Source organism: Nycticebus coucang, chromosome 20 (assembly GCF_027406575.1).
Source record: "Nycticebus coucang isolate mNycCou1 chromosome 20, mNycCou1.pri, whole genome shotgun sequence".
NCBI classification, from domain to species: domain Eukaryota; kingdom Metazoa; phylum Chordata; class Mammalia; order Primates; family Lorisidae; genus Nycticebus; species Nycticebus coucang.
The window spans coordinates 33096864-33110088 of NC_069799.1; the positions used below are offsets into that span (position 1 = coordinate 33096864).

At 41.8% G+C, this 13225-nt stretch overlaps 1 pseudogene; it reads right to left on the reverse strand.

Moving 5' to 3' along the window:
• Window positions 1–4: 4 nt before the first annotated feature.
• LOC128572578 (tropomyosin alpha-3 chain-like) lies at window positions 5–4467 on the reverse strand (annotated as a pseudogene).
• Window positions 4468–13225: the final 8758 nt, after the last annotated feature.

Genomic DNA, 13225 nt, shown 5'->3' on the forward strand with positions numbered 1-13225 from the left:
GGAGATGGCACTTTTTGACATAGCAGCTTCAGACCCAGAAAGGGTAATGAGATGAGTTTCATATAACTAAATGAGTGGCAAAAACAATTTTCTTTAAGAAGGCAGGACAGCAATTATGTGGTCCACTCAACATAAGGAGCACATGATCCATTCTCTAAGTCCTTGGCAAGGGGGTAGAGACAGGATAAAAATCTGGTCTCAGAGGTCTTACCATCTTAATTTGGTCACTTCTAAGGAAAAAAATAAAAGTTGTCCAAAGATATCTTAAAGCTGAAAACCTCACAGCATGTTTTTGTTGTTTGGCTAACTCCTCCTGGGATCATCTTGCTGGTTTGGCTGGTACTTTGAGAAGTGAGGTTGTCCATAGAGGAGTCTCTCCCTGGGCTCTGGTGCTCAGTAAGGCAGGCCCATACCTTCCCCCCCCCTCTTTTAAGAAGAGGGCAATATGAATTAAACTGAAAAGTCATCTTTCAAAAGTGAGAAAGGGATTAGATTGCTGCTTCAAGAGCTGGGGAAGTATCTGGAATGTTTTACAAATGGTTGCCAGAACAACAAAAAAAGGTAGTTACAAAATGTGTACATCACAACATGCTTTTAAAGACATTTGGCATTGTGCTTACATTCCCTTAAATGTTGTTCCCGAGGATGCTCAGCCTCTAGCCCAGCTGGAATTTCTAGGAAGAGACAGAGATAGTTTGCCAAAAAAGACATGGCAGTGGGGTGGGTAGGGGATGGAGGGGGCGGAGAAAGGAGAAAGCAGCCTTCCAATTAAAGATCAGCCCTCAGTTTAAAGGTCAGCTTCAGGCAGGCTGGCCTCAGGAGGAGTCAGGGTCAGAGGGAGAAGTGGCGCAGGGGGGACTGGGATGTTCTAGTCATTCAGGTCAAGCAGAGTCCGGTCCAGCATCCTTTGTGTACAGAGATGCTCCTCTTTGGTACATTTCAGTTTATCTTCCAAATCATCGATTGTCTTTTCCATCTTGGCTACCGATCTCTCAGCAGACTCAGCACGGGTCTCTGCCTCCTTGAGTTTATCAGTAAGAATCTTTATCTCTTCCTCATATTTGTCTTCTTTTTGAGAATACTTTTCTTTCTTTTTTGTAGAGACGGAGTCTCACTTTATGGCCCACGGTAGAGTGCCACGGTGTCACACAGCTCACAGCAACCTCCAACTCCTGGGCTTACGCGATTCTCTTGCCTCAGCCTCCCGAGCAGCTGGGACTACAGGCGCCCGCCACAACGCCCGGCTATTTTTTTCTTGCAGTTTGGCCGGGGCCGGGTTTGAACCCGTCACCCTCGGTATATGGGGCCGGCGCCTTACTGACCGAGCCACAGGTGCCGCCCTTGAGAATAATTTTCTTCAGCAGTGTTCAGACACCTGAGATTCTGGTCCATCAGTCTGATCTGCTCATCCATCTCTCGGCACCGGGACTCCACCAGCTCGGCTTATTCCTCTGTGCGTTCTAAGTCTCCTTCAATAATGACCAACTTAAGGGCCACCTCTCGATATTTCCTATCTGCCTCTTCTGCAATATGTTTCGCTTCTTCGAGCTGGATTCCCTGCAGTTCCATCTTCTCTTCATCTTTTACGGCCCGGTTTTCAATAACCTTCATACCCCTCTCACTCTTGTCAGCAGCTTTTTCTGCTTCCTCCAACTTTTGCAGGGCAGTGGCTAGGCGCTCTTGGGCACGATCCAGCTCCTCTTCAACCAGCTGGATCCTGCGGTTCCAGGAGCCCACCTCAGCCTTGGCCTGCTTCCGGGTCCACCTTTCTCCCTCCACTTTCCGCTGGAGACACTTGGCTCTGTCCTCTGCATCATCGGCCTGCTGCTGCGGACCTTGGATCTTGCGCAGGAAGGATAAGGACAAATGGCCAGAAGAAATCAACACCCAGGTAAACTTTTCTGTCTCGGAAGAGGGTATCCCTAGGAAAGTCCCCAGGACCACTTCATCTGAGGTCTACTTTCAATCTGAAGCTCAACCACCACAAAAAGCCTATACCCTTTTAAACATGAAGCATTAATAGACATAGTCCCTTTGATGGACAACTTTATGAGGTATGGGCCCATAAGGCCCTACCAATCTTCATATAACACCCCTATAGTTTTCATTGAAAAGCCTGGAACAGATGACTACTTACTGTCCAAGACCTAAGGGTAGTAAATGAAGTAGTATTGGATTCTCATCTGATGGTACCTAACCCTTATATTCTTTTGAAATTGTATCTTTAATATACAATTACTTTGTGTTCTACTTGGTGTCTCTCTGCCTGTATCCCCAGGGATACACGCTCCATTTTCAGTCCATTTTGTACTTGATAATAGGAGACTTGCACAAATACGAGTTTGGTGGAAGAGAGAAGTAATCCTTGGCTTTCTCTGTCCTCTGATTCCCCTTTGCAGATGTTAGGTTTATCAAGTGAGCTGGAGCAGTGGTGGGTTCTGACTAGTTTTCACCAAGAATGTTTCTTATCCTATAAAGATAATCATCTCATTTTTTTTTATTTTTTATTTATGTATTTATTTATTTATTTTTTGCAGTTTTTGGCCAGGGCTGGGTTTGAACACACCACCTCTGGTATATGGGACCAGTGCTCTACTCCTTTGAGCCACAGGCGCCACTCATCATCTCATGTTTTGCAGCAGTGACTTTTCTGCCTTAATTTTTTTCCTTGGCTTTCACAAATTTGTGCTGTGAAAATAAGAAATGCTACCAATAGAGATGAAAGTCAATTTGTTACCCAAATACCAAATGGTAATAACCCTTACTTTTTAATCTTTTTCTCGTTATAAAGAAATTCATTTGAGGGCGGCACCTGTGGCTCAGTTGCTACGGCGCCGGCCCCATATACTAATGGTGGCGGGTTCAAACCCAGCCCCAGCTGAACTGCAACCAAAAAATAGCTGGGCGTTGTGGCCGACGCCTTTAGTCTCACCTACTCGGGAGGCTGAGGGAAGAGAATAGCTTAAGCCCAGGAGTTGGAGGTTGCTGTGAGCTGTGTGATGCCATGGCACTCTACCGAGGGCCATAAAGTGAGACTCTGTCTCTCCAAAAAAAAAAAAAAAAAGAAATTCATTTGAGATCTGCCACCGTGCACTTCCAGTGGCAGTAGCGTTCAAACAACTCTGCAAGGTTTTCTAATCTTGGTGTATCAGGGCCTCACAGTTGTGTTTTCATTCACATGTGTTGGTGTCTTGCTGGGTGATGTTTATTTTTGTTCTTGGATGGTGTTTTGTGGGTTTTCTTTTTTTTCTTTTGAGACAGAGCCTCAAGCTGTCACCCTGGCTATAGTGCCGTGGCGTCACAGCTCACAACAACCTCCAACCTCCAATTCTCTTGCCTAAGCCTCCCAAGTAGCTGAGACCACAGGTGCCCACCACAACGCCTGGCTATTTTTTTGGTTATAGTTGTTATTGTTGTTTTGGTAGACCCAGGCTGGATTTGAACCTGCCAGCTCTGGTGTATGTGGCTGGCACCTTAGCTGCTTGAGCTATAAGTGCCGAGCCAAGAATTAGAACAATCTTATCTGAAAATCTTGGTTACCAACTCTTGGGTCTAACATCATGACAGTGTACCAGTTTATATGACATTGTCTGTGAGGGAGTAGTTAGCCAGTGAACAAAAGTAACTGTATTGGAAAACCTTCTTTACTCCCCTGATATGGCCCCCAATGACATTTTTGTTGTCTGAAGATAAAGGAAATATTGGGAAAAAATAGACAAGTAGTGATATTGAGAATATCAAGTGTAATACAACAACAGCTTTGATGGAATTTAAAGGAATAAAAGAATTCCAAAATCACTTGGAAGAGTACATTAGGCACTGGCATCAGAATATAGCTTCCCACGGGGAGTACTTTGAATATGAATATAGTGATATTTAGGAATGAGGTATGTAGCAGAGTCTACCATAAAAAAGGCAAATTACATAGATTTTCATGAGGAGAAAATCTCCCCTTTTCTCCAATGTCACTTTATTCATAGATGACTCTGTTAAGAGTTAGTGTTGGGCGGCGCCTGTGGCTCAGTTGGTAAGGCGCCGACCCCATATACCGAGGGTGGCGGGTTCAAACACGGCCCCGGCTGAACTGCAACCAAAAAATAGCTGGGCGTTGTGGCGGGTGCCTGTAGTCCCAGCTACTTGGGAGGCTGAGGCAACAGAATCGCTTAAGCCCAGGAGTTGGAGGTTGTTGTGAGCTGTGCGATGCCATGGCATTTTACCCAGGGCCAGAGTCTCTACAAAAAAAAAGAGTTAGTGTTTATTCTTCTGGATAATTCCTATGAATTTATAAATGGACATATTTTTATAAGAATAGGTTATATCATTCTCTATTGTTCTTTTAATTACTATTTTCCAAGATGTAGTTAATTGATATCTATGGCAGTTTGAGATCAGAACTGAAGCCTATTTCATAAATTCTCAGGCCTGCTCTCTATTAGTAGCTCATCAATTCTTACGGTTAAACTTCATGTCCCAACACAACTATAACATGTAAACTAAAAATTGTATTGCACATGTAGCTTGTATTTGAAGAAATGTTCTGATTTTAAACTGATTTCTTGTTTATCATCATTAAATTATTCTCATCTACCGGAATGATAAAATGCTATCTTACAACTACAAGGAGAGCTGTGGGTTTGGTAAACTCAAAGTGAGGATGAAGAAGTGAAGAGACATCAGACCTGTAACCCACACATGCAGTTACAACAAATGTTATTGTATAAAATGCAAAATTACCTAAATTTAAATACTCAAAACCATTAATGTTTATCTCATGCTCTGTAATCTGGAAATTATTTGGCAAAGTACAAAAGAAAGCCATGTGCTATTATTTTTCCTACATCAAAATTTAGTACACTTATAAATATTGGATAATCCCAGTGTCAAATGCCTATAAAAATGTGTAAATAAAATAGAACAAATGTGACCAGGCACAGATGCTCCCACCTGTAATTCTAGCACTCTGGGAGGCAGAGGCAAGAGATTGCTTGAGCTCAGGAGTCTCTGACTAGCCAGCAGAAGGAAACCCTGTCTCTACTGAAAATAGAAAAACTACCCAAGGCTGGTGGCATACCCCTGTAGTCTCAGCTACTCAGGAGGGTGTGGAAAAAGAATTGCCCTAGCTCAACTGTTTGAGGTTGCTGTGAGCTATCATGATGCCATGGCACTCTAGCCAGGGTGACAGAGTGAGACTCTATCTCAAAGAAATACACACAATAAATGTCACACAAATGGCAATAAATAATTAGGTTTAATATCCTATAATAAAATAAGATCAACCAAAATAAATAAAAAAGCTTAAAACTAGGCAAATATCATTAACAAGGTAGAGAATTTCTTTTGTTAGTAACCAATATTAAAATTATAGAGGGGTTGGTTGAGGGGGCTTACACCTGTCGTACCGTGGGAAGCTGAGGAGGAAGAATTGCTTGAGCTTAGGAGTTCAAGACTTGCCCGAGTGAGAGTGAAGCCCTGATTCCTAAAAAAATGAAAAATCCAGCTGGGCACCTAGGTGAGCAGCTGTAAACCCAGTGGCCTCCGGAAGCTGAGGCAGCAGGATGCCCACAGCACCTAGTCTGAGGTTGCAGTGAGCTATGACGCCATTGCACTCTGCTCAGGGACTCTGTCTCAACAACAACAATAAAAAAATAAAATTATAGAGGGAATGCATATTATCAATAAGCATTTAATATACCTTATGAGAAATTTGTAAAAAGAAAATGTAAATGACAATAACATGATTTCACCACGGTTTCTTAAGACAGAAAAAATATAAACATTTCTCCCTAGAATGTGCTAGCAAAGGTTAGTGGATAACAGTGCTTCATGTACTGAGAGTGGAAGAGTAAAGATCTCCATCATTTTCTGAATTAGGGAACGAGAATAACAACATGTATTCACTTTGCTGCTTCCTATGGTATACAGAAATGTATGAACAATTAAACCCTCATATGCTTTTATTTTTTTTAATTTATTTTTATTAAACCATAGCTGTGTACATTGGCATGATCGTGGGGAACCATACACTTGGTTAATAGATCGTTTGACACATTTTCATCACATTAGTTAACATAGATTTTGTAGCATTTTCTTAGTTATTTTGCTAAGACCTTTACATTCCTCATTTACTAGGATTCACATATACCCTTGTAAGATGCACCGCAGGTATAATCCCATTAATCCTCCTCCTTCCCCCCTCCCTCCCCTCCCTTTCCCCTTTCTCCCTATTCTTAGTTTATCCCTGGATATAGCTTTCATGTGAAGGTCCTACATTAGTTTCATAATAAGGGTGAGTACATTGGGTACTCTCTCTCCCATTTTTGAGACACTTCACTGAGAAGAATATGTTCTAGTTCCATCCATGCAAACATGAAAGAGGTAAAGTCTCCATCTTCCTTTAAGGCTGCATAATATTCCATGGTGTACATATACCACAATTTATTGATCCATTCATGGATCGATGGGCACTTGGGCTTTTTCCATGACTTAGCAATTATGAATAGGGCTGCAATAAATATTCTGATACAAATATCTTTGTTATGGTGTGATTTTTGGTCTTCTGGGTATATGCCCAGTAGGGGGATTACAGGATTGAATGGCAGATCTATTTTTACATCTCTAAGTGTTCTCCATATCTCTTTCCAAAAGGAATGTATTAATTTGCATTCCCACCAGCAGTGCAAAAGTGTTCCCTTTTCTCCACATCCACGCCAACATCTGTGGTCTTGGGATTTTGTGACATAGGCTCGTCTCACTGGAGTTAGATGATATCTCAAAGTAGTTTTGATTTGCATTTCTCTGATGATTAAAGATGATGAGCATTTTTTCATATGTTTGAAGGCCATGCGCCTGTCTTCTTCAGAGAAGTTTCTCTTCAAGTCCCTTGCCCAGCCTGCAATGGGATCCCTTGTTCTTTTCTTTCTAATGCGTTTGAGTTCTCTGTGGATTCTGGTTATTTAACCTTTGTCGGAGACATAACCTGTAAATATCTTCTCCCATTCTGAGGGCTGTTTGCTTTCTTTACTTACTGTGTTCTTGGCCGTGCAGAAGCTTTTTAGTTTGATCAAGTCCCAATAGTGTATTTTTGAAGCAGCTTCAATTGCCCGGGGGGTCCTTCTCATAAAAAACTCGCCCAACCCAATTTCTTCAAGGGTTTTCTCTACACTCTCTTCTAGTATTTTTATAGTTTCATGTCTTAGGTTGAAATCTTTAATCCAGTGAGAGTCTATCTTGGTTAATGGTGAGAGGTGTGGGTCCAGTTTCAGTCTTCTACAGGTTGCCAGCCAGTTCACTCAGCACCATTTGTTAAACAGGGAATCTTTTCCCCACTGAATGTTTTTAATTAGCTTGTCAAAGATTAAATAACGGTAAGTAGCTGGATTCATCTCTTGGTTCTCTGTTCTGTTCCAGACATCTACTTCTCTGTTTTTGTGCCAGTACCATGCTGTTTTGACCACTATCGATTTCTAGTATAGTCTGAGGTCTGGTAGCGTGATTCCTCCTGCTTTGTTTTTATTTTTGAGTAATGTTTTGGCTATTCGAGGTTTTTTCTGATTCCATATAAAACCAAGTATTATTTTTTCAAGATCTTTAAAGTATGACAGTGGAGCCTTCATGGGGATTGCGTTGAAATTATATATTGCTTTGGGTAGTATGGACATTTAAACAATGTTGATTCTTCCCAACCATGAGCATAGTATATTTTTCCACTTGTTAACATTCTCAGCTATCTCTTTTCTTAGAGTTTCATAGTTCTCTTTATATAGATCTTTCATGTCCTTTGTTAGATAAACTCCCAAGTATTTCATCTTCTTTGGCACTACTGTGAATGGGATAGAGTCCTTAATTGTTTTTTCAACTTGACTATTGTTGGTATATATAAAGGCTACCGATTTATGAATGTTGATTTTGTAACCTGAGACACTGCTGTATTCCTTAATCACTTCTAAGAGTTTTGTAGTAGAGTCCCTAGTATTTTCCAGATATACAATCATATCATCTCCTAAGAGCGAAAGTTTGATCTCTTCTGACCGTATGTGGATACCGTTGATCGCCTTTTCTTCCCTAATTGTGGTGGCTAAAACTTCCATTACAATGTTAAAGAGCAATGGAGACAATGGGCAGCCCTGTCTGGTTCCAGATCTAAGTGGAAATGGTTCCAATTTAACTCCATTCAATATGATATTGGCTGTGGGTTTGCTGTAGATGGCCTCTATCGGTTTAAGAAATGTCCCTTCTATACCAATTTTCTTAAGTGTTCTAATCATGAATGGATGTTGGATGTTATCAAAAGCTTTTTCTGCATCGATTGAGAGAATCATATGGTCTTTGTTTTTTAATTTGTTTATGTGCTGGATTACATTTACAGATTTACATATACTGAACCAGCCTTCAGACCCTGGGATAATACCGACTTGGTCATGATTTATGTTTTGTTTGATATGTTGCTGGATTCTGTTTGTTAGAATCTTGTTGAATATTTTTGCATCTATATTCATTAGTGATATGGGTCTAAAATTTTCTTTTCTCGTTGGATCTTTTCCTGGTTTGGGGATCAGGGTGATGTTTGCTTCATAGAATGTGTTGGGTAGTCTTCCTTCTTTTTCTACCTTTTGGAACAGTTTGAGTAGTATAGGTACTAATTCCTCTTGAAAGGTTTGGTAGAATTCTGACGTGAAACCATCTGGTCCCGGGCTTTTCTTTTTGGGGAGATTTTGTATGGTTGATGATATTTCTGAACTTGATATGGGCCTGTTCAACATTTCCACTTGTTTTTGATTAAGTCTTGGAAGGTGATGTGTTTGTAAGTAACGGTCGATTTCCTTCAGATTTTCGTATTTCTGAGAGTAAAGTTTCTTGTAATATTCATTAAGGATTTTTTGTATTTGTGAGGAGTCTGTTGTTATTTCGTCTTTGTTATCTCTGATTGATGAGATTAGAGATTTTACTCTTTTTTTCCTGATTAGGTTGGCCAAAGGTTTATCTATTTTGTTGACCTTTTCAAAAAACCAGCTTTTTGATTTATGGATCTGTTGTATTATTCTTTTATTTTCAGTTTCATTTAGTTCTGCTCTGATTTTGGTTATTTCTTTTCTTTTACTGGATTTGGGGTTGAATTGTTCTTCCATTTCCAGTCTCTTGAGATGTCCCATTAAGTTGCTTACTTCCTCTTTTTCCGTTCTCCTGAGGAAGGCTTGCAGTGCTATAAATTTCCTTCTTAGAACTGCCTTTGCTGTGTCCCAGAGGTTCTGATAGTTCGTGTCTTCATTGTCGTTTTGTTCCAGAAATTTGGCAATTTCCTTCTTGATCTCATCTCTGACCCAGCTATCATTCAGCATAAGGTTATTTAACTTCCATGTTTCTGTATGTGTATGAAGATTCCTGTTGTTACTCATCTCAAGTTGTTTTTTTTTGTAGAGACAGAGTCTCACCTTATGGCACTCGGTAGAGTGCCATGGCGTCACACAGCTCACAGCAACCTCCAACTCCTGGGCTCAAGCGATTCTCGCGCCTCAGCCTCCCGAGTAGCTGGGACTACAGGCGCCTGCCAGAACGCCCGGCCATCCCTTGGTTACAGTTTGGCCGGGGCCGGGTCTGAACCCGCCACCCTCGGTACATGGGGCTGGCGCCCCACCGACTGAGCCACAGGCACCACCCTCATATCAAGTTTTAATCCATGATGGTCCGAGAAGATACATGGAATAATTTCTATTTTTTTAAATTTTCTGAGATTAGACTTGTGACCTAAGATGTGATCGATTCTGGAGTAAGTTCCGTGGGCTGATAAGAAGTATGCGTATTCAGTTTATTGGGATGAAATGTTCTGTAGATGTCAGCTAAATCTAAATGCTGGATGGTTAGATTTAAATCTAGAATTTCTTTACTCAGCTTTTTGTTGGAGGATCGATCCAGCACTGCCAAAGGAGTGTTAAAATCTCCAACTATTATAGAGTTGGAGGAAATCAAGTTGCTCATGTCTGTTAGAGTTTCTCTTATAAATTGAGGTGCATTCTGGTTGGGTGCATAGATATCAATAATTGAAATCTCAGCATATTGAGTCTTACCCTTAACAAATATGAGGTGACCATTTTTGTCCTTCCTTACTTTTGTTGGTTTAAAGCCTATTGTGTCTGCAAATAAAATTGCAACTCCTGCTTTTTTCTGGTTACCATTTGCCTAAAATACGGATGACCATCCTTTCACCCTGAGTCTGTATTTGTCTTTTAAGTTAAGATGTGACTCTTGTATGCAACAAATGTCTGGCCTGAGTTTTTGTATCCAGTCAGCTAACCTATGTCTCTTTAGAGGGCAGTTTAAGCCATTCACATTAATGGAGAGCATTGATAAGTTTGGTGAAATTTGGGGTATTGAGTTTTTTGAAAGTCCAGTGGGCATTTTTAATCCTTTTGCCATTGTGGAAGTTAGAGTTTGATCAGAAGTTTCCGAGTGAGTTTACTTTTGTAGTAGAGGATTGGGTTGGTTATTATGGAGGATAGGTCTGAGAATATCCTGAAGAGCTGGTTCAGTTATGGCAAATTTCTTTAGCATATGTATGTCATTAAAGTATTTAATTTCTCCATTGTAAATGAAACTCAGTTTAGCTGGGTACAAGATCCGGGGTGGAAAGTTATTTTGCTTGAGGAGATTAAACGTTGATGACCACCCTCTTCTGGCTTGAAAAGTTTCAGCAGAGAGATCTGCAGTCATTCTAATGTTCTTCCCTTTGAAGGTAATAGATTTCTTTCTCCTGGTAGCTTTGAGAATTTTCTCCTTCATATTAACTTTAGTGAAGTTAATTATGATATGCCTGGGGGATGTCTTATTGGGGTTGAGTCGTGCTGGGGTTCTGAAGCTATCTGCTGTCTGAATTTCAGGTTCTCTAGGCATGTCTGGAAAATTGTCTTTCACAATTTCCTGCAGAAGGGCCTCTGCGCCCAGTGAGGCCACTTCATCTGTTTCAGGAATTCCTATGAGACGGATATGTGTCTTCTTCGAGTTATCCCAGAGCTCTCTGAGTGAGTGATCCATTTTTGCTCTCCATTTCTCTTCCTCTTTGAGAGTTTGGGAGCGTTCAAAGGCTTTATCTTCGATGTTGGAGATCCTTTCTTCTGCTTGGTCCATTCTGTTGCTAAGGGATTCCACTGTATTTTTCATATCTTTGAGGCTGCAAATTCTTGTTTCAGTGTGTCTAAGTCTTTCATGGTTTTGTCTTTAAATACTTGAGACAGCTTTTGAATTTCTCCATGAATTCCTAATTCCATTTTGTTAATCTTGCTTGCCATCCAAATTCTGAATTCGATTTCCGACATCTCAGCCAGTTGTTTGTGAATGGGATCTTCAATTACATCTGCCATATCTTTCCTTGGGGGGGTTGTTCTATTCTGGTTATTCATGTTACCAGAGTTTTTCCACTGATTCCACCCCATGATTGTTTTCCTCCCTTTGATTTTCCTCTGGTCTTTTGTCGAGGACCCGTAGAGTGCTGTGGCCTGAGAAACTGGGGCCCTGTTTGGTGTAGAGGGGCTAAGTGGTTCTGACTTGTTTTCAGCTGGTTTCTATGTGACCCTAGTGAAATAGTTACTCTGGGTTAAAGTCTCAGCTGTGGAGAAAAACCAGCAATTAAGTCACCCCACCCACCACAGGCAACAAATGGAAAAGGAAAATCAAACCTTCCTATAACCACACACCCAGGGCACCACCTGGATAGTCCCCAGGTGAGTGACTCAGTTCAAAAGGTCCAAGTCAATTGTCTCAGTCAGCAGCTGCCTCGGGTGGGAGAGTTCAAGAGGTCCCTGGGAACTGGGTCACAGGGGTCCTGTGACTGCTCTAAAATGGCTTGCTCCAGTGTTGCGTGGAGTCAGGAAGAGCCACCAGTAAATAGATCAGTCTGGGAAGATTGATGCCTCCTTCCCCACCTTGCAGCTCTGTCACACCCAGTCTCTGCTAGCCCCACAGGGCTGTGACCCAGTCAGTTGTCTGCAGTAAGCAGATACTCCAGGGGTTTTCACCTACCTAAGTCACAGGGTAGTCTGTGTCTGCTTGACTAGGCCACTAATCTCTGTCTTTATCCAGTAGGGAGTGGTGTGGCCTGTCAACCTCGGGCACTTGATGGAGGCTGGAGGTGTTCACTCAGTTCCAGCCCCACCCTTAGTTTATGTTACTGGGTGAAGGGTACAACCCTGTGGGAGTTTGTCTCTGACCTTGCCAGATTCCTCTGCAGAGGACAGGCTGATCTGAGTTCCCAGAACCTATGTCTCAGGCCCTGTCTTTAGTCCTGTAGGTTTGTATTCGCAGCACAATCAGTTGTTGGCCGTAGCCTCTTGGCCTCCTTTGTCTATTGGCTGGTGATCCCCTAAGGGCCAGGTGCATCTTAGGCTCAGTAGAGCTGTTCTCTGGATCAGCCCCACCCTAGGAGTTTCCCGGCTCTGCGGGTGTGTTTTCTAGTCCCCATGTTCCACCCAGGTCGGTAACATCTCAGGAAAACCCTTTACTCACGGGGCCTGTGTTTCAGTCCCAGGTCTGTTCCATAGTGGTTGCCATCTGAGAAGATGTTCGGCCTCATCTGGTTGCACAGGAAGACTGGAGGAGAGGCTATGGGATATCTGGGGGTGGGCCTTGTTATTGCTGAAGACGGCTGTTGCTCTGCACCTCGGGGCACCACCGCTCCAGTGTAATTCCCTCTCAGCCGACCGTTGTCTTCTTGCTCCTTTGCTACAGAGTCAGCACTGGCCAGCTGCTGTCCATGTCCTGTCTACACCTCTTGAGAGTTCAGCCAAGAATCTGGACTCCTGAGGGGGCAGGTCTCCAGATCAGGGAGTGAGAGTGGAGGGGGGTGTTAGGAGCTCAGGGTTACAGGTCGTAACACCAAGCTCATTGAGACCAAATGAACAAATAAACCGATACAAAGTTTACCAGGCACATGGGCCCATACATACAGAGACAGATGGAAACACATGAACATACAAGCAATAACCACGACAACAGCAATATAAGAACAACTGCAATAAAAATAGTGATAATCGTAAAATAATTGAAAGAAAGGAAAAAAAGAGAAAAAAGTGGTGTTAGAAGGAATGTTAAGTGAGAAGAAAGAAGAAATTAAAATTAGAAGACATAGAAATAAAAAATATATCTATATAAAATGTAATAATAAAAAATTATCGAAATCTCCTCTAAGAAAATGGTGAGGAAAAATCAGACAAAAAGAAAACAACAGCAAAAAAACCCC